Source organism: Balaenoptera borealis (genome assembly GCF_965194805.1).
Source record: "Balaenoptera borealis genome assembly, chromosome: 14".
NCBI classification, from domain to species: Eukaryota; Metazoa; Chordata; class Mammalia; order Artiodactyla; family Balaenopteridae; genus Balaenoptera; species Balaenoptera borealis.
In genome coordinates this window covers 3,427,796-3,447,052 of record NC_138875.1, presented here as the reverse complement: position 1 = coordinate 3,447,052, position 19,257 = coordinate 3,427,796, and the positions used below count along the sequence as shown (strand labels likewise).

Below are 19,257 nucleotides of genomic sequence, written 5' to 3'. Positions count from 1 at the left end.
TAAACCAGACGTTTGGAAGGGAAAGTCCAACACAGAGTATCTGTTAGTTGGGCATTTCCTACTGAAGACTGGATCTCTGGGAGGAAATGGGCTGAGACAGATGCGCGTGCAGGGCTGTCTCACTGCACGGCCTGCGAGAGCGTGACCGATGTGTGTATCCCACAAAGGAAGGAAAAGAAGAGGTGCTGTGCCCTTCGAGGGGGGCCCCTCCTCCCTCAGGAAAGGGCAGGTGACAGTGGCAGCACCAGATCTCTGTTCAACCCCTGATGGGGTATCATAGGTTCCTGTAGTCTTCACACGCAGACCTGGCTGGGTGAGGAGAGAGAGAGAGAGAGAGAAAGCGTGTGAGCCCTACATCAGGTCCATCAAAGGCCATCCAAATGCAGAGCTCCCATCACTGGATTGCCTGCGAGCTCAGAGCACACAGTGATACTGAAATCTCTGATAGGAGATTTAATTTTATGAGCTGTATTATCCAAGAATACTAAGCCATTTAGATTATGCCCGAATCATGGGGTTTAGAAGAGGCGATGGCTTTGGTTCTCTCTGTGTGGGGAAAAAAAAAAAAAAAAAGAGTCATAGCCTTTTTTTTTTCTTTTAAGCACAAAGCTAGTTTAATTGAAAAATAATTTGATTTGCTGCTGCTCCAGAAGAGGGGCTTGAGATGTGGCAGATTTGCTCTCTTGTCACCCAAACTCAAGAATTTAATGCTAGCAGGTGAAGTTCTAAATGCTGCTATCAAGTACACAGAGACAATAACTGTCTGAAAAGCGGAATTTTGTCAATATTTTTTGCTGTGGGCCAAAGAACATTCCCAGTAATGGAGTCCTGAGCCCTGCTTGAAGGTGTTGTAGTGAGGAGCCCAGAGGATTTATTCTGGGTTGGAGCCTGCAGTATTTTGATGGTCTATATGCCCTTTTCATAATCTTTCTGCTCTAGCAAATGGAGGCACCAGATATAATTCTGTGTTGAGGAAGAGCATTTGGTGGACATTTCTACCCAGGGTCGGTGCCCTGGCAGAAAGTGCCAAAGCTCATAGCTTCTTTTTAATAGCTACATCAGCCCACCATCTACTACAATCCGCTTTTGCCAAATGCTGGTGTTTTCTGACAGATAAAACACCTTGGTGCAGGTGCCAGGAACCTGCCACACGGTGGACGTTACCTGAGCCCAGAGCCTCGGAGTCACGTCTGCCCCAGCTTTGGGGGCAGTGCAGCCTGTCGCTGGCCCCTCCTGCCTGGAGGCCCCCGGGCCTTCCCTTCCAGCCAGCAAAGTGGCTGTGCCCTTGCTTTAAAAGCTGCCATTTCACCACGCTTTTGTAGAAAGTTGGTTAAATAGCAAATTGTACAACCCACAAAATCGAATGGCCTTTATGACTTAAAACAGATGTTAGATTCAGTTGCAGAATGGCCTCACCCCTGAAGTTATCTTACTTTGAAAAGAATTATCCCCTGAAATTTCATTTTGGAAAACATCTTTTCCCCTCATTCTGTTTGTGAGAACGGGCGCCTGCCTTTTTAAGGCTTTTGCAGTAAAAAGCACTTTTCTGAGATAGAGGTGCCGCCATTTTTGTCATTTTACTGATATTCTCTGTATTTAGTATAATTGGAGAAACAGAAGGGTAGCCCTACACACAGAGAGCAGTGAAACACAGCTTTGTCTGTCTTTTGAAGTGTGAAAAATATCATCAGTGGCTTTATCATTAAATGTACTTGTTGCTGTGCTCATTTGAAATGTTTAGATATCACTGTTTTCTTACTTCCCGTTCATTTTAACGGAAAAGGGTAATAACTAAAGATTTTATTTATTCAGAGCCATAGTGCAGGCAAAGTGAAAGTAAATCCTTGGCTCCCGATTGCATTTAAAAACCAGAAAAACAAAACACTGTTTTCTAAAATATAAAGATAAGGGCAGTAGGCAAATACATTTTTGGGGGGAGGAAATTTGGAATAATAGAAACCATCTAGAACTTTTGTGAGGATGCATAAGAAAAATATGTTACAAACATTTTTCTAATACTGAAAGATCTGCATCCCCTGGACAGGCACGATTTTCGTCATGCTTGCAGGCAGCGTCAGAATATCAGCGGCCTCAATAATTGCATTCTAGTTCAAGTGTAAAATTCTTACTAGGGTCCAACTTAATAATTCTGCTGGCTTTTAATGAACGCTTTTTTTTCTGCAGAAATACACGATGAAGTTGCGTGTGGAATGTAATAGAAGTGTATTCATCCCTAGGTTAGTATACAAAGTAGTAGATTCTAGTCACTTATTTATTTTATACTCACCTATAAAATATGTGTGTATTTCAGGCATTAATTTGGGATTATTTGGATACTCCCTTATCATCATATGTCATCCAAGGGCTTATTTATTACCATGAGATAGATGAATGATGCCCTCAGAAAAGTGGAAACTGAAAATATAAACGTATTTTTGTCAATACAGTTGACAGTTAATTGGCCCATGTTGATGGGGGGTTTGAAGTAAAAGAAAATAGAAACGATAAATTCTAAAAAAATATTTTTTTCTCATTTGGAAGCCACTTTGTACATATTCTATAGGAAGCTAATGTTTCAATTAAATATGACATAGGTGTATGTATATATATATATATATAATATATATATATATTTACTTGCCTAATTATATTTTCCTGTAAGTAATACGATCATACACTTGTCTAGTGGGTGTCCAGCTTTGCAAAGTGTGATCATTTAGCTTCGTTCTACAGGCTCTGCATTCCTTGCTGCGTTATGTGTGACCAAGCAGAGAATTTCTTTGCAAGTCGTTCAGAAGTAGCAGCAGAAGCCAGGATTCAGAAATCCGGTGTAAGAAGCAAGGAGTCATAAACCAGGGTCTTGGGGACAAGCCTTTTTTCTTTTGGAGGGTGTGTCCATGCTTCCCAGTGGGGAGGGGACCAGCCCTGTGCCCGCAGCTTCTTGAATGAGCGGGAGAGGAAGGTCTGGTGTGAACGCCAGTGGCTGTCACCTGCTTGTAGGCAGTGGGCCCAGCCGTGGGGACAGACAGGGCCGCTCAGCAGGGAACCCCCGCTGCCTCCACTGGCTCCTCTGCCTGCCCTGTTTCTCCTCCTGTGGCCTCTTTAAGGGCGAAAGCTCAGGGCTTTTTGGCGCCTGCCTTCCGCTGCATCCCGGGTTATCTGGGTCTCCCGGTCCTGGTTGTGCCGTCTTTGTAGTGTCTCTGCAGGGACCCCTGTTTTCTTGGTCACCAGCACTTAGTGCCAGGCAAGCCGTTCAGCTGTCCCTCCCCCAGCACCGTCCTATGGTGGCCCTGGGAACACACAGTCCTAGCAAAGGTTAAGGGCCCCAGGGTCCTTTCCACATCCCTGTGGGGGGTCCTTGGGACATGACTGTGTCCTGCCCAGGCCCCTCTCTGCAGGGCAGGGGCGGGGTGAGAAGCAGATTCTGTTCTGTACTGGGCTCTGCCTTTCACTCCACCCGTCAGCAGCGAACTCCAGACCTGGCTTCTGCAGCCCCATTCCCGAGGGCCGCACGCCAGCCCACGCCTGGAAGAACTTCTCAGCACTGAGCTCCTGCCACTCGAGGGGCCTTTCCTTCCAACGCGGTGGCCAGTGTCCGCTCTGCTCCTGAGCTCTGCCGTGTTGCGCTGTGTCCGTGTAAGTTGCCAGGCTGACGGCTGCCGTGCCTCTGCCCTCCGCGGCCCTGGGTGGTGCCCGACACAAGCTGGACCCCGCTTGGCCAGTGGATGAGTGGGCAGACAAACCAGCCAGCCCTTCACTCCTACCAACCCTTCTGCCAAGATTCCCTCCTTCCTGGAGGAACGTTGCCACCGGGAAGGGCCCACAGAGCACTTGTGTCTCCTTAGAAACCTTTGTCACCTGAGGGGTCCAGGCTTAGCTCATGTCTAGGGAGTACAGTACGTTCCTAAGAGGGCTTAACATCCTTATATCAGAGATGCTTCCTGAACAAATCACTGGACAGGTCACTCAACATTGTCAGTGTTGCTGGGCTCATGGCATTTAGGGATGGGAGGGAAGTGGGGAGTCCTCAGTGGGGTTCCTTCAGGGCACTGAGAGAGGCCTGACCCCAGACAGGTCCTGCAGCTGATGGGGCAGGTGTCGGAATCCCCAGCCGTCTGTCTCTTGAAGGTGCCCCAGTCCTGGCACGTTTGCAGGCGAAGCACTTCTGCAGTGAGGGCGTGACAGTTAATCTAGCTGCTGCAAGCTCTTTGGACCAGACTCTGTCACTGTTGTGGTCTTTATTACCTTGCTTTTACCATCAGTCTATGTTTTCTTCTGTTTACTGGTGAAGTCTGTTGGTGAAGAAGCCATATTTTTATCTTTTTAGTTTGAGAGAAAATTATGGGGAAGTAACTCCCACATTACCAAATATTTTTTCCTCTTTGTGGAAGTGTTCACGTGTTAGGGATAATTTGGAAAATATAGGTAAGCAAACAAACCCAAAAGCATCCTTCGTGACTACCCTACCCAGATGTGGCTACTATGAACATTCTTATCTGAGTTCCTCCAGGATATTTTTTTGCTTCCACATATATTTTTTAAACAAAAATGGGGTGATGGTAGTATTTATCAGTTTACTTTTTCACTCATTAACTGGTAAATAGCTTTTTACATGGTATTTTATACATTTTCATGATGATTTCTTTACGTAATTTTTTTTTTTTTGACTTGGCCTTGCTTAGTGAACCATTGGTACCTATTGCAAAGCTCTCCTCAAAATGAATCAATGGATCTTTCCATTTAGAGTGCGTGGGAATATTCATACTCTGAGCCATTGTCAATGCAGGTATTTTTAATTCTGTAATCTTTGACACTTTAGTAGCTGTATAAAGTAGTATCTAGTATCACTTTGTTCTAGTTTGCATTTCTTGTGTTCCAGGTGAGGGTGAATATTCTTCCATTTTAAATGTCTCTCTTCCTTTTTGAATTATTTTGCCCATGTTGTTTGCTCATTTTTCTTTTGCTTTTGTTCATTTATTTTCTTACTAATGTGGAAAAGCTCTAACAAGGATGTTAACTCATCTTTCTAGTATTTCTGTAGTAGCAGATGATTTCCTTTGGTTTGATGTTAAAAAAAAAATAGTTTATGATGTTTCTGCCCTCTTCTGTTACCTTTTAAGACTATGCCGGTGATGCATGTTTATTTTAGAAAAACTCGAACATAGAAAAAGAAATTTAAAAATAAATGAAGCTTATTTGCAATCTTATCATATAGAAATACCCAAAGTTGATACCTTTTCTGGATCTTTTCCTCTGCAAATATATACATATACATATTATACGTGTATTTTTTCCAGGGTGGTTTCTTCCTACATATTTTCTTTTATAGCTTGTTTTTTTGCACATGGTATTTCCCTTGTCAATATAGACCTGCTTTGTCACCTTAAGTACCTGCATTGGATCCCATTTTGTTGATCTGCACAATTTATTTGAGAAATCAACCATTGTTGGAAATTCAGTACTTTGTCAGTTTCACAGTTATAAACAACTGTGTAATTAATTACTTTGTATGTATATCTTTGCCATAACCTCATCAGCTCCTTGATAAATTCCTGGAAGTCCAATTACCAGGTCAAGGGTTTGGCTGTTTTGAATTATTTGGGGACATATACTGCCAACTGGCCTTCTGGAAAGGTTGTACTCATTCCCAATACCCCTCAGCAGTGTATATTTCTCTGGGTTATGACATTTTTTGATGTACTGGGTTGTTTTTGTAGAGTTTAACTGGTCCTTTCCTGCATAGTTTCTGCCTCTGACGTAATGTTTAAGAGGCGCCTTCCAACCCTCAAGATTACGTAAATATTGTTTTATTTTCTTCTAGTATTTTTATGGATTCATTTTTAAAAATTTGAATATTTGGTATATCTGAAATTAATTTTGGCATATGGTGTAAGGTGGGCATCTAACTTTATTTTTTTTCCACATGGCCAGTTTTCCCAGCTCCATCTGTTGGCAAATCTGTCCTTTCTACATCGTGTTCTAAATGTTCCTTCATCGTACACTCACCTCTTATACCTATTTGGGACTGACTCTCAACTTCCTCTTTAATTTCCATGCGAAATCTGTCTATTCCTGACCTATGGTCCCCATTTAAATTACTGTGGCTATATAATATATTTAAAAATAATCTATCCATAACTCTCTATCCATCTCCATTACTCTTCTTTTTTCCAAGAGTAGTTTTCTATTCTTCTGTGTTAGATGAACTTTAGAGCCATTTTCATGAGCTTAAAAAATATTACTTCAGGTTGTTTGACTGGAATGATATTAAAATAATAAATTAATTCAAGAATTCTCAGCCTCTTTTTAACAGTAAAATTTTCCCATTCTAAAAATAAGAATGGTATAGTTCAAATTTATTCAAGTCTTATTTGCTTCTATAAAGTTTTGTGATTTTTTTCACATAGGTCCTTCACATTGTTTATGTATGTTATCTCCTAGGTTATCCATTTACTTATTGGTTATTGCTGTTATGAATGGAGTTAACTTTTCTATTATATTTTAACTGGTTACTATTGGTGTATCGAAATGCTGTTGATTTTTGATATCTTTCTAATGAGCTTTTTATATTAGCAGATGCTATTGTTGACCTTTACATATAGTAGTTACAACCTAGCTTTGAGTACTCTTTTATTACTACCTTCTCTTGTGGCTTTTTTGTTTTGAAAAAAACACTGTAGCTCTCTTCAACATGGATGAATCAATGGTGAATTTTTTGGATTTTTTAAAAAAATCAAGTATCAGCTGAGAATGATGCTTAAAGCGTCTTCGGCAAAAATCATTGAGGATTAAGAACAGCCGGCACAGGAGCAGCACAGGAAGAGTGCTGATCGTGGAGGTGGGGAGCAGAGATTTCCCAGGGCCGGTGGAGAGTCAGCGAGCTTCGAGATTCGGGGACCAGAGGAAACCAGCATCCAGTCTGTGCAGGCTGGCGGGTTCAAGAGTGAAGTCTTTTCAGAGTGAATTGACAGGAAAAGGGGCGTAGGCATGGTGAAACAGTGAGAAAGGCTATATTTGAATACAAAACCCGCCCACTAGATAGGGGGTTTAGGAAGTGAGGGAGAGGATCTGATTTTTTAAAAGTGTGTTAATAGTGAAATCTTCTTAATTTACCCCCAGTCTTTAGTTTCAGGGATGGCCTTTGGCAGCTATTGTCCAAATGTGCCACTTTATAATAGACTTACCAGTTTTTTCTGTGTTATTTGGTGACAGTGAATAAATCTTTAAAAACTTATAAAACCACATGGGTTTGTATTTGTGTGTGTTTTATGGGTCTGTATCTGTCTGTCATGTCTGTTTTTCGTTGCCCATTCCTAAGTCCTGTTGAATAATCTAGATATCCTTTAGCCTCTGGGCCTGGGTCTGGGGTAACATCTATTGCAATATTTACCTCTTTGGGGTAATTTCTCATGGTCATCTTTAACCTGATGTAAAATAATTTTCCTTTTTTCATTCTATTTGGTTTTAAAAGTGAAAATTAAATCTTACTGTGTTATATGGATACAGTGTAATTTGGAATTGACGTTCTTGTGTTTGCTTTTATAATATGTTGTGGGTCCCTTCCCACCACCCTGTCTCACCTCCACCTGTGAAAAGGGAACGCTTACTGCTTTATAAGGGACTCAAGGAGAATTTAATTCGATCACATGTACATAAATAAAGCTTTGAGACATTCCTTAAAATGTATATATCTTTTTTGAAACACAGTAAAGCCTCACCTATCTGGAAACCAATAAATTACCATCTTTATTTTTCTGGAACAGAGCTAAGAATAAGCAAGGATAGAAGGATATTGGGCCTCAAAAGTCCCTGCAGCGAATCACATATTTATTCATAGACTATATCTTCAGGTCCTCACTCACTGTTTACATTTTATTTTTCTGTTACACGTAGCTCTGATATTCATGAATATCTGTTCTAGGGTACTGCAAATTAAAAGTAGCAAATTGGAAGTAGGGAAAAGGCACCTTAGATAGCAGTGAGAAGTGATAGCAAAGACCTAATGGTCAGGGAGCATAAAGGAGAAAAGCTATAGTAAAAGAGTAAAAAACATGAAAGCACAGCATTGTAGGCCATTGCTTAGAAATGGAATATAGTGCTTTACCCCTTTGTGGTTGTTACTGATGGTTCACAGTTTTCATTTCTAGTTGCCAGAAGAATTTTAATTGTGTACCATATGCTTTAAATAACGCAAAAGCATGTACATTTGACACAGATTTTCCAGTGTTTAAGCATTTCTATAAAATTCTATTTAAACGGGTAAAGTTTCAACTATCCAGAAAACAGCCTCTCCAAATGACTCTCCCCTTGGGTTCTAAAGAGTTGTAGTTTTAGTCACCATTGTCCTTTAAATCGTTGATAGTGTAAATTCTTCATGTATTTTTGGGAAACATTTTTACATATAATTTCCCAGTGGTTAAGCCTACTTTCTGTATCTCTTGTAATGCGTGTGTATATGTATATATATATTTTAAAGTCGAATTGGCTGGGAACTGTTTGGTTCTGTTCTTCGGATATGTATGTTTTCTTTCTTCCTCCTCTTGCATCTGAGATGCTTTCTCTGATGCTGTGTTTGGAGAGGATAGCGCCACCGTTTTGTTTCAACATATGTGGGTCTGGTTGCACTCACGTCTGCCTGCTCACCCCCACCCCCCCAACCCCGTTTTTCGTTTTCACACTCGGTGGAGGTGGGGTGCTGCTTGTACTGCCTGCTGGGACTGTGAGAGATGTGGCTTAATGTGCGAACTTGACCACAGTGTACACTTAGCTCAACAGGAGACAGATATGCTAAATGCAGGTAACTTGCTATTTACACGTACACATAACTTTTATATTTTAACCGATCTTTTATTTTTTTTTCCTGCCATAGCTAGGGATACAATATAAGCCAATTGTTACTTCTTAAAATGTAACCATTTTTGATTTGATGTATGATAGCAGTATCTAAAAATAGTATTAGGAAAACGCTACTTGTGTTTTTTTGTACCTGTGTAAAATCCAGTTTATAATATTTCAAAGAAATTACTTTTCGTTAGGAATAGCCATGTGAATTGTCTGATTTCTACTAAACACAGTGGAATTACTGCAGTGATGCTGCAGTTACAAAAACAGGAGACCACAAATAGACCACCTTTTTGGGTGAGTATTTTACTTCCTGTGCTCGGGAGGAGAATGAACAGAGAAGAAAAATAACATGTGTACTTATGCCCTGGACAAATGTCATAATAACTGTTTATTGTTCACTAAAGAAATTAAGTTACTTAATAAAGGTGAATTATTAACTTAGTTTGTTAGGAATTTAATTTGGAAGCTGTTTTCATAGGGATATTGGCCAAGGCATGAACAATAACACTTCAGTGCATAAAGACGCTCAAATAGCTTTAAATAGGCAACTAAGTGTATTTCAATGGAAACTGTTATCTCTAAGTTTAAATAATAACAGTTCTTCAGAAATGACCTGTTATCACTATCACTATGCGATCCTTAAGGAAGTATGATTTCTTTAAGAGGAATTCGTTTTCCGAAGTAGTCTTGCTTATCATCGATAGCCATTGTATCATGACTTTATCATGATAAATCAATGATAAATCAATCAATGCATAAATGCAAAACAAAGTTGCTTCTGGTCGCAGGGTGGCTGTTCATAGTTCATGCTGAGTCTTTAAAGACCAGAACTCAGACTGATCACGGTGTTGCAGGTCTAGTCACAGCAGACAAGGTGGGTCACAGACGTGTCTAAACCACGTGACCTGTGGTAGGTCATGTGTGCGTTGGTGATTTGTGATCCCTCATCGAGTCAACTTTCCCTGGCGTTAAAGTAAGCTATAATATTATCATTGCCTTTACGGGATAGTTTCTACTTTCTCCTTTTCAAAAATACCACAAGATGGGGAGGGGAGAGATTTCTTGATACCTATGTGTGAATTAGTGACTAGGATGAAAGCCAGAACTGACAACTTGAGGACAGTTCACTGGAATCTTCTAGAAATGTCACCATGTAATCATGTTTTAGTGATTTATGAATTAGGTGGGAGAATTGTGAGAAAAATTTCATTTCTTCTCTAAATAAATGTTATTCTGTTTGAAGTTTTTAGCGTTTTTAGTCATTTCCATGATTATATGCAATATGGGACCTTTGGATAATTTCTAAAGCAACACATATAATGTAGATACAGAAATACAGAAATACTGTGCATTTTACCCACCCCTTGCCTACATATAAACACAGCTAGTGAGGTCAGTGGAGGCTTTTTTAATGCTTGCAACTAAGACTTTTGTTTATCTTTAAGCTGTGGCATTTCAGATGGAGTAATTTACTTATGACAGACTTATGGGGAAATGCTATTCTTTTAAAATATCTAGATAACTTGATTTTATTGCCTATTTATCAGAAAATAATGGTGATGTATATTTACTGCCTCAGAGATGTATATGAAACACCCTGTTCTATCTGCATTCCTGATGGGAGGATCCAAGCCGCTGTGAGTTGCCGACTTAAGACAGTTAAAGAGCTTGATGAAATTGATCTTCAGTTGAGAGATCATTAATGAACTAACCTCCTGCCTTGACAGATCACTCAAGACCCCAAAGAGCATGTGATTTCTTCTATTTTGCAGTAATTCATTTGAAACATTTACCAAAACCCTTAACGTAAATAGAAGCTGCTCAACTACTTTTAAGTGATGGGTCCTTTTTATTGCTGTTCTAAACCATGCTGCTTCTCATCATGTGCCAAAAAGAGACACAGTTCAGTCGATGTTCCAGCATGTTGACTAGGAGAAAGCCCAGGAAGTGAGAGTTTAACATATTCCTAAGAGCAAGTGTTTTCTAGGAAAAAATGTTTTTAAGGGTTATTGATTGAGGATATTTAGTGAGTTACTAATCTAGGAAATTGTTCATGTTTTAAAAACTTGCTCTCAAGTTGCTTAAGAAGCTTTGTGTTAGCAGGAGAAAAAGGCTGGCATCTGGAGATCAAGTAGTGCAAGTCTTTGCTTTTGAGTCTGGACGGTTTCTGTCTGATTTGGGGTCCCTGTGGAGGCATAATATCAGAGCACCTCCAGCCCTTAGTCAGATCTTTATATCTTCTTTGTCTCTGCAAATGATGTGTTGTTGTGAGGAGTCACTGATTGAAGCCAGACGATGTGCTTAGCACTGGGTCTGGCACACAGTGCTGGGGAAGGGCCAGCCGCTGTCGTCCTGAACGGGGACACCTGGAGAGGCCAGTGCACACCGGCATGGGTTGCGCAGGAAGAGAGGAATTCGCCGAGCACGTGGAGTGGCGCCTTCTCCTGGGACCTGTCTGCTCTTTAACTTGAGGGCAGCACAAGGCGTCTGCCACTTTATGGTGCGGTGGGGAGGCTGGCACGGGGGCCTTCCTCTGTGCTCCCCGTGACCACCACCCAGGTTTTGTTGGGATGAGTTGATGGATGCACGAGATGCACACTGTCATGTGCTCTCTGCAGACCCCCACCCCCAGTGACGTATATTGTGTATGGAAATAGCATCTCCCGTGTGTTCCCACTTCTGTCTGACACCCACGGGCACTTGTTTCAGACTTAAAATCCCAAATGCAACATAAGAAATGTAGCTTTCAGTAAGTGTGCATGTGAATTATTTGCTGTAACGATTAGATAAATTTTATGTAAAATTATATATTTTTATAAATATTCTCTACAAATATAAGGGATTTACCTTTACCATTCTCATTAGGAAAGCTAAAGCTCTCTTTCTTTGGGAAAAGGAAGATTTTTTTTTTTCTCCTAGAACTGTGACTTTCACTTAATAAATGTATTTTCCATGATGATATATAAATATGTGTTGGTATATTACAAACATACATACTTTTACCACAAGTGATGCTACCTAAAGTTTTCTACTACATTCTATTCCATTATAGAAATGCTACTAGATTGATTTCATGACCCACTCATGAGTTATAGCTCTCAGTCTGAAAAACATTGTCCTGAAGGATCAGCTGGGTTTTCTGTCCTCACCTGGGCTCACAGTCAAAATCAGGAAGGAGAACTGTGCTAGCCACTCACAGATGATGGTGATGAAGATGACGATGGGGGTGGTAGTGGTGATGGTGAAGATCGTGGTGGTCCTGATGATGGTGATGGTGATGACAGTGGTGATGATGGTGATGATAGTGGTGATGATGGTGAAGATTGTGATGGTGATGGTGATGGTGGTGATGGTCCTGATGATGGTGATGGTGATGATAGTGGTGATGATGGTGAAGATCGTGTTGGTGATGGTGATGGTGGTGATGGTCCTGATGATGGTGATGGTGATGACAGTGGTGATGATGGTGAAGATCGTGATGGTGATGGTCCTGATGATGATGGTAGTGATCGTGATGGTGAAGATGGTGATGGTGATGGTGGTGATGGTCCTGATGATGGTGATGATAGTGGTGATGATGGTGAAGATGGTGATGGTGATGGTGATGGTGGTGATGGTCCTGATGATGATGGTAGTGATTGTGATGGTGAAGATGGTGATGGTGATGGTGGTGATGGTCCTGATGATGATGGTAGTGATCGTGATGGTGACAAGGTGATGATGACGATGACAATGATAATGGTGATGCTGATGTTTGTGTCAGCTACTGTTTATTCACATGTTCTTAACTTATTATTAAAAAAAATTAAAAACAATACATGCTTATGTTAAGTAATAAAAGTATATGAAGAAAGAACTAACATTCATAATAAAAATGGTTAAAGAAAGTTATGATTCTTACCTCCAAAGTAACCAATGAGAACAGCCTGGATCCGTCTTCCTCACCTTTCTCTTGCCCGTACGTGTGTGTGGAAACACTATACGTGGGGTTTTCCTTTTCTAAAAAATGGAATCCATTACTGTGCAGTTTGATTTCCCACTTGGAAACCACCATGATCATTGCTCCAGAGAAACATCGTAGTCTCCCCTTAGCCTTTCAAGGTGGGGCTGCCCACGTTGGGTCAGCTCTTACTTGCTGGTGGATGTTCAGGGCGTGGCTGGTTTGGGGACACCCCGGACAATGCTGCCGGATATAAATATGTAAACATACGCATGCTTTCACTTCAGAGGATATGTTCCCCAATCAGGTGTTGAGGGGTCAAAGAGTTTGTGTAGTTTTAGTTGCCAAGTTGCCTTCCAGAAAGGTGTCCCCGTGCCCACTTACTGAGCACGGAAGATGTCCCAGGCTTGGCCTGAGCTCTTTATACTTCTGACTTCGGGCCTCACACTGGCTTTGTGCTTTGTTGACAGTGACCAGCCTATCCATTCAGGCAGAGTCCTGTGTGTGGAGGGCTGGAGGCCCAGATGAGGGCGGGAGGGCCTCAGAGGCTCTTCCTGGGTCCCAGCCCGGCTCTCAGCCTGCTGCTTGGGCCTTCGGTCATTAGGGCGTGAATTCATTTTACCAACAAACATTTGTTTATATCTTCTTAGACAAGGTAAGGAGTTCGCTTGCTTTTGCATTTTCCTGGCCTGCACCTCTAGCAGAGTGCTTACAGCGTTTTGTCCTGTATTCAGAGGAGTTAAGGGTGTCCTTTTCACATCCGACCCTTGAGTTCTGAGAAGACAAAGACTGCCTGTCATCTTGTGTTCCTGCAGTGAGTCACCTGATACCAAGTTGCTGAAGCTCAGTAAGTGGCTTTGGAAAATGCAGGAGAGTGTCGCCAGAATCTTTGTCCGCGTTTGTGGACGGGGTCCTCTCTTTCCCTCTGTTTTCTCAGACCTCACTGTTATGCATAACATTCAGACTGTCTGTCCTGAGCTGGAGAGACGCAGGCCAGCTGGTCTGCCCCCACCCCCACCGCCTGCCCCGCTTCACATGACTTCAGTCCTCAGCCAGCCTCGGAAGGAAGGCTCCTTCCTGGGCGTCCTGAGCCTGCTGAGTCACATAGGTTAGGTGATGGACGCTGCAACCCCACTCGATCATCTGGGGCCTGAAGGAGGGAGAGGACTGTGTCAGACAGCATAGGATGTGCAGTGACAACCCCCGAATCTCTGTGGCTTCAGGGACTGAGGATGCTGTCCTACTCCGACTCCGTGCCCATCTCCGCGGGTGCTGCGTGTTGCCCCCACTGAGGTTCCGTGGATGCTGGTCGCTGTGGCGGGACCTGGTGGGTGGCATGCCTACGGGCTCCAAGGGCTCCCCCGGAAGTGACACAGTATCACTTCTGCTCACGTCTCCTTGGCCACATCCGATCCCGTGGAGGCAGAGAAGTACAGGTCTCCAGTGTGCTCGCAAGAGATGAACCTGAGTTTTGGCCGATGACCCTAGCGCCTGCCACGGGGGCCACGTAGGAAGATGAAGGGAGAAAGGAGAGAGAGAGAGCGCAACATATTCTAGGACATAAATAAGAAAACCCTCTCTCTGAAGAGATTTGCTAACCGATTCTGCCAAAAGAGAAGTTCCCAAAATGCTGCGATAAATGACAATGTCACTGTAACCAATTTATGACTTCCCAGGTGATCCCTTTGAAGGACAGCGGTCACCTTTCTACAGAAGGACATTCTATAAAGAACGTTGGAGCGCTTGTCAGCTGACACCGGCATCTTTAATACGTGGCCTGACCCATGCACCCATTGCCATAAACTCAACCACAGAGAGACATCCGGAGGTGAGGACACCTGAGTGCTTCAGCACAGCTGGAGAGAGAGCATGGAACAGCCTCAAGCAGGACGTGTGCCTCGGACTTCCCTGAAAGCTGGGAGCCTGTCTTGGCTTCCTTCAAGGCTTCTGGTTCTTCCTCTCCTTGTTGAAAACGTAACTTCTCATTTCAGAGTCACAGAGTGTATTCACTTCTTAAATATGACCGATAGGAGGAAATCGCAGCGCACATCTAACTGTTGCATTGTTTTAATGCTGCAGGGTCTCTGGCTGAAATGAAAAGACTTGCTTTTGGGGATTTGAAGTCCAATGGGAGTTTTGACGCAGGGGAGCATGTTCATGTCCATGTAGGATATTTTTACAGATCAACTTAATAATAATGTGTAATAAACAGGCAAATAAATGGCTACAGCTTGCATGGGGCTTGGCCATCATTCAAACCCAACCCTCAGGGTTTTCGGTATCGAGAAGGAAGAGCTGGGGTGATGGGCTTATATTCTGCACCGGAGGGATGAGTGTAGGTTGTGTCTCTGTGACTTCAGGGTGGTGGTGAAACTGATGGTCCTGAGGAGATGGTGGCCTTTCTGACCCATTGAGAGATGCACAACTGGGTTTCCAGGACTTCTGTTTTTTGGAGAAAACTTACACTGGAATAAGAGAGCAATAAAACAAGCCTCCCTGATTTTTCAAAAAGCATTCATTTGGCCCCTGAAAGCTTACCAGAAGATTCTGGTCACCATCTACCCCAGGAAACAATTTTTCCTCTTGTACTGCTTAAAAAAAGGGGCAGAAATGATGGAATAAGGTAAGAACGTTTACTGCGTGATGTTGAGTCGTATGGAAGACAGTAATATATGCTTTTTTTTATCCTTCTTTTTTTATCCATGCAGCAGATATTTTTTGGGTACCTGCTGTAAGCCAAGCACTGCTGTAGGAGCTGCACAGGCCGCGGCCTCTGCAGACACAGTGAGGGTAACTTCCGGGCTTCTGATGTAAGCACAGATTGTCCTTTTGCCTCTCGGCTGGACTGTCTGATTGTCCTTTTGAACCTGAGAAAGCAGTATTTACTCTCTTTAAAGTACACGTGACTCAGGCATACATCCCGGCCTCCAGCTCCACGTGCCCCGCCCTCCCTGCCGCCCAGGCCTCTGCTTGTTCTCCCCGCTTCTTGGCACCCTTCCTCGTTTTCTCTGCTTTGGAAATCCTTTTGAACCTCCCAGGGCAGCTCAGTTGTGTCCCCTCGGGAAGCCCTTCCATCCCCGCCTCCTCCTGGGGAGCAGAAGCTCTTCCATCACGAGCGCCGGGGGCGTCCATACAGCTGGTCCCGCACGTCCCGTCTGGATGCCTGTCTCCTCGTCCATCGACTGCCCTTTGCGTAGTGCTTCTGGCTCCTCCGAGAGACTCCAGCGACATTTCCCGGTTGGAACGGGTTGTAAGGGTCATCGGCTGCAACCCTGCCCCTTTCACAGGTGAGGAAGCAAAGACTCGGGGTGGCCGTGGCCCTTGTTCAAGGCTCCCCAGCCAGACCTGCTGCAGAAGGAAGGAAGCGCCGGGTTTCTGATGACAGTCCAGTGCTTTTACCCAGCCTCCGCGATGAAGCCGTGTGCTCCAGAAAGCTCCATGCCGTTCAGTATGCGGGGTCATTAAATAGTTTGAGTATCTCTATTACTTGTGGTCATATGTTTTTTTATTTTTAAATTAAGAGCATGAATTCATTTGTCAGGAATGTAATCTATCAGACTAACATTACGTCTGTGTCAAAATCAGATTCATCTTTTATCACTGACATACAACGCCTTTTTGAGCACTGGAAGGGTTCTGTAAATGCAGGATCTGCTGTATTTCCATTTATGTAACTGTGCCTTTAATCTTCAGGCTCCTTTCTTCTCTCTTAACCTCTTACAGAGATACAACTTTTTGTTATGTTAAATACCAAAATAAATAAGTTATCAATAATCCATATATTCTTCTGACACCGTGTTGTATATTTGGCAAGTCCTTTTTTCTTGCAAGCAAATGTTAGCATCCTGAACTCTTAATACGATTAAATAAATTTAAATATAGGTATTTATGAGTTAAGGACCTGGTTTGCTGTAGTTATGGAGCCAAGAGACACTCACTGTATTCAATACATCTATGTTTCTTGTTTGCATTTTGGCAATTAAACCATAGAGAGTGTGCTTTTTGTTCCTTGTGGTGTTTGTATCAACATTCATGCAGATACAATAATTCAGTGTGAAGGAAAATCAGTGTTTCTCTGAGCTGATTTGCGTATGCATGTCAGATTTAGCTATGCCATTTTTATGCTATTGAGGAAAACAAAATGACCTTTTACCAAGTTTTTGATTCTGGAGGAGTCTTGTGTTTTGAATTTGGAGGGGAGGGGACTGCAGAGGAAAAGGGAAGAAGCAATTGTTGATTTATACCATGATGCCAGCAGCAGTCAGGAACCTAAGATGCTTTTCAGCTATAATTGTATCTTTGCTCAAGGCTACTGTAGTTATATACTCCATTAAATCCCATTGTCAGTCATCTCCAGAGTCGCAAGGAGCCCAAGCAGATACTGACCATAGAGTAGTCCCAACTAGCCTTTGTGTTCCTTCTCTTGTTATATAAAGTGCAATGCTGTTTTATACACTGGAGATGTTGCGTCACAAGATTACATACTATCACTCATTTATAAGATTATAGTAGAGTAATCAGAAATATGTAGTAAAACTTATCTAGCTAGCTATCCTCTTAAAGGCCCTGGCTTTCATTACAATTATTTTCCAGAAAGAAATAGAGAACAAAATGTCATCCAGTAAATATGTTCGTGAATAGCATCTATCTGAAATGGATAGTTCACCCTTAACAGGAATAGTAAGATACACTACAGAAGCTTTCAGCTGGCTTCTATCAAAATAATTATCTTAGCATTATCTCTGCCATCCAGTTAACTTTTGCATGCGGATGGTGTTTCTGTGCTTTTGTGGTCATCAACTCCATGCTTAAGAGTTCTCCCAGGAACTATTACACTGACGAATTTTTTCTTTTTAAAGTCTAGCAAAAAGAAGAAAGGAAAAGGGCTATTTAAAAGGAATTGGCATTCTCATACATAGGTAGTTGGTCGGTTCATCAGAGATCAAGGTGACTGCCTGCACCGTGGGTGGGGTTCTTCTGGCAGCGTCTCCTAAACACTCATCAGGACCGCAGTACCTGGTCCAAGCTCAAGGCCAGCTAGCGTGACTAAGGAAGGGAACTCCGTAGATGCCAGATGTTGGGAATAAATCAGGATAATCTCATCGGGACATGCATCCTTAAATGTGTTTTACAAAGTGTCATTCCTAAACTTCCATCACAAGTCAGTTTGTTTGTTTTTTTGAAGCGGAGGGGCAAACATTTCCGGTTATGAACTCTTTCGGCATCTTTGGCTCAGAGATACTTGTCAAAGATGTGCCCTACAGAGCAAAGTACATGTCTACTTCCTTTTTCTTCTTTCTTTTCTTACTTTTTGTAAAGAGTTCACAAAGAAGTGTCCCTAAAAGAAGGTTTTTTTTTTTTTTTGCGGGGGGGGAGGGGCAGAGGTTGTTTAAATGAATACATTAAATGTGCTTCCGTTTTAAAATATTTTTCATTTAACGGAGCAATTTTCCATGCAGAATGTGATCCCACTTGTCCAAATCTTGGCCCGTGGTAGAGAAATGTTTTGGAAAGAAGCCTGCTTTGACCTCTGCATTCCTCTTCATGTGACATCTGTGATTTTAAGGGAGGAATTTTTTTTTTAAGAGAAATTTATCTCTCAGTGGGGTTATTTTCTTGCAGTTCACCGCCAAGGTGGGTCCCTTTCACTCGTCATGCTCGTGTACTTGACTAAGTAGAAACACTTTAAGAAAAGTAAACTCCGTGCTTTTCTGCTGTCATATTTGATTTGAGCTGTGCTCTGATGGTTGTTTGAAGCTAACGTGAAATGCAGTGCCTGCCCGATCCATTTTAGCAGCCCATTATCATAATTTCACTGTCGTATGGCCACTGAGTTAATGTACTTACAAATGACAGAGAAAGTGTGTTACATGACCTTAGGGTTTTCAAAAATTAAATGACGTCGTAGGTCATATTTCAAAGAATAGCTAAGGAGAACGGTTTTCTTTCCTGCATAAAGTGTCACTACGCACAGCAACAGGATATTGTATTTCTTTTTTATTACACAAAAACGTGAAGCTTTTAAACTCCTAGATTCTCCACATAAAATTTAATATTGGGGTAGGGAATGAAATATCCAGCAGATAAATCTGCTTCTCCCCCATCTCATCCCCTCTCATCTCAAGATGAGACGCCTTCAGAACTTAAAAATGCAGAAATACTCTGAAATTTTTGTCTGATGATGAATCTAGTATTTTTTTTCCTTACACAAAACCCACAAATTCCCACCTAAAAGGCAATAAAGTACTTATATTTACTGAAATATGCTTTGCCAGGGTGCTTAAGACCAGATCATATTTTCTTCTGTGCTTTAGGAGTCATTTTTGGTTTTCAAAAGTGTTCTTTTGAAGGAACCGAGTTTTCCAGCTTGAGATTAAATGAGATCCAGAGGAAACTCTTTCTGAAAGCGAGTGATATTGGCATTTTATCGGTGCACAGAGCTCTGTGCTGCCCATATTTTTTTTTTAAATTAA

At 42.2% G+C, this 19,257-nt stretch overlaps 1 protein-coding gene across 9 annotated transcripts in view; it reads left to right on the top strand.

Annotated features, from left to right (window-relative positions):
- Positions 1–19,257, top strand: part of TSHZ1 (teashirt zinc finger homeobox 1) — a 213,705-nt gene that overhangs the window by 36,043 nt on the left and 158,405 nt on the right. The window contains exon 3 of one of the 9 annotated variants that reach the window (XR_014233961.1): positions 2,185–2,237. The exons of 6 other annotated variants lie outside the window; for them this stretch is intronic. The gene's annotated coding sequence lies outside the window, so the exon portion shown is untranslated. Of the gene's footprint in view, positions 1–2,184; positions 2,238–6,680; positions 6,793–15,492; positions 16,381–19,257 lie in introns of those variants that run through there. 2 more of the 9 variants (XR_014233962.1, XR_014233963.1) reach the window with 2 other exon arrangements.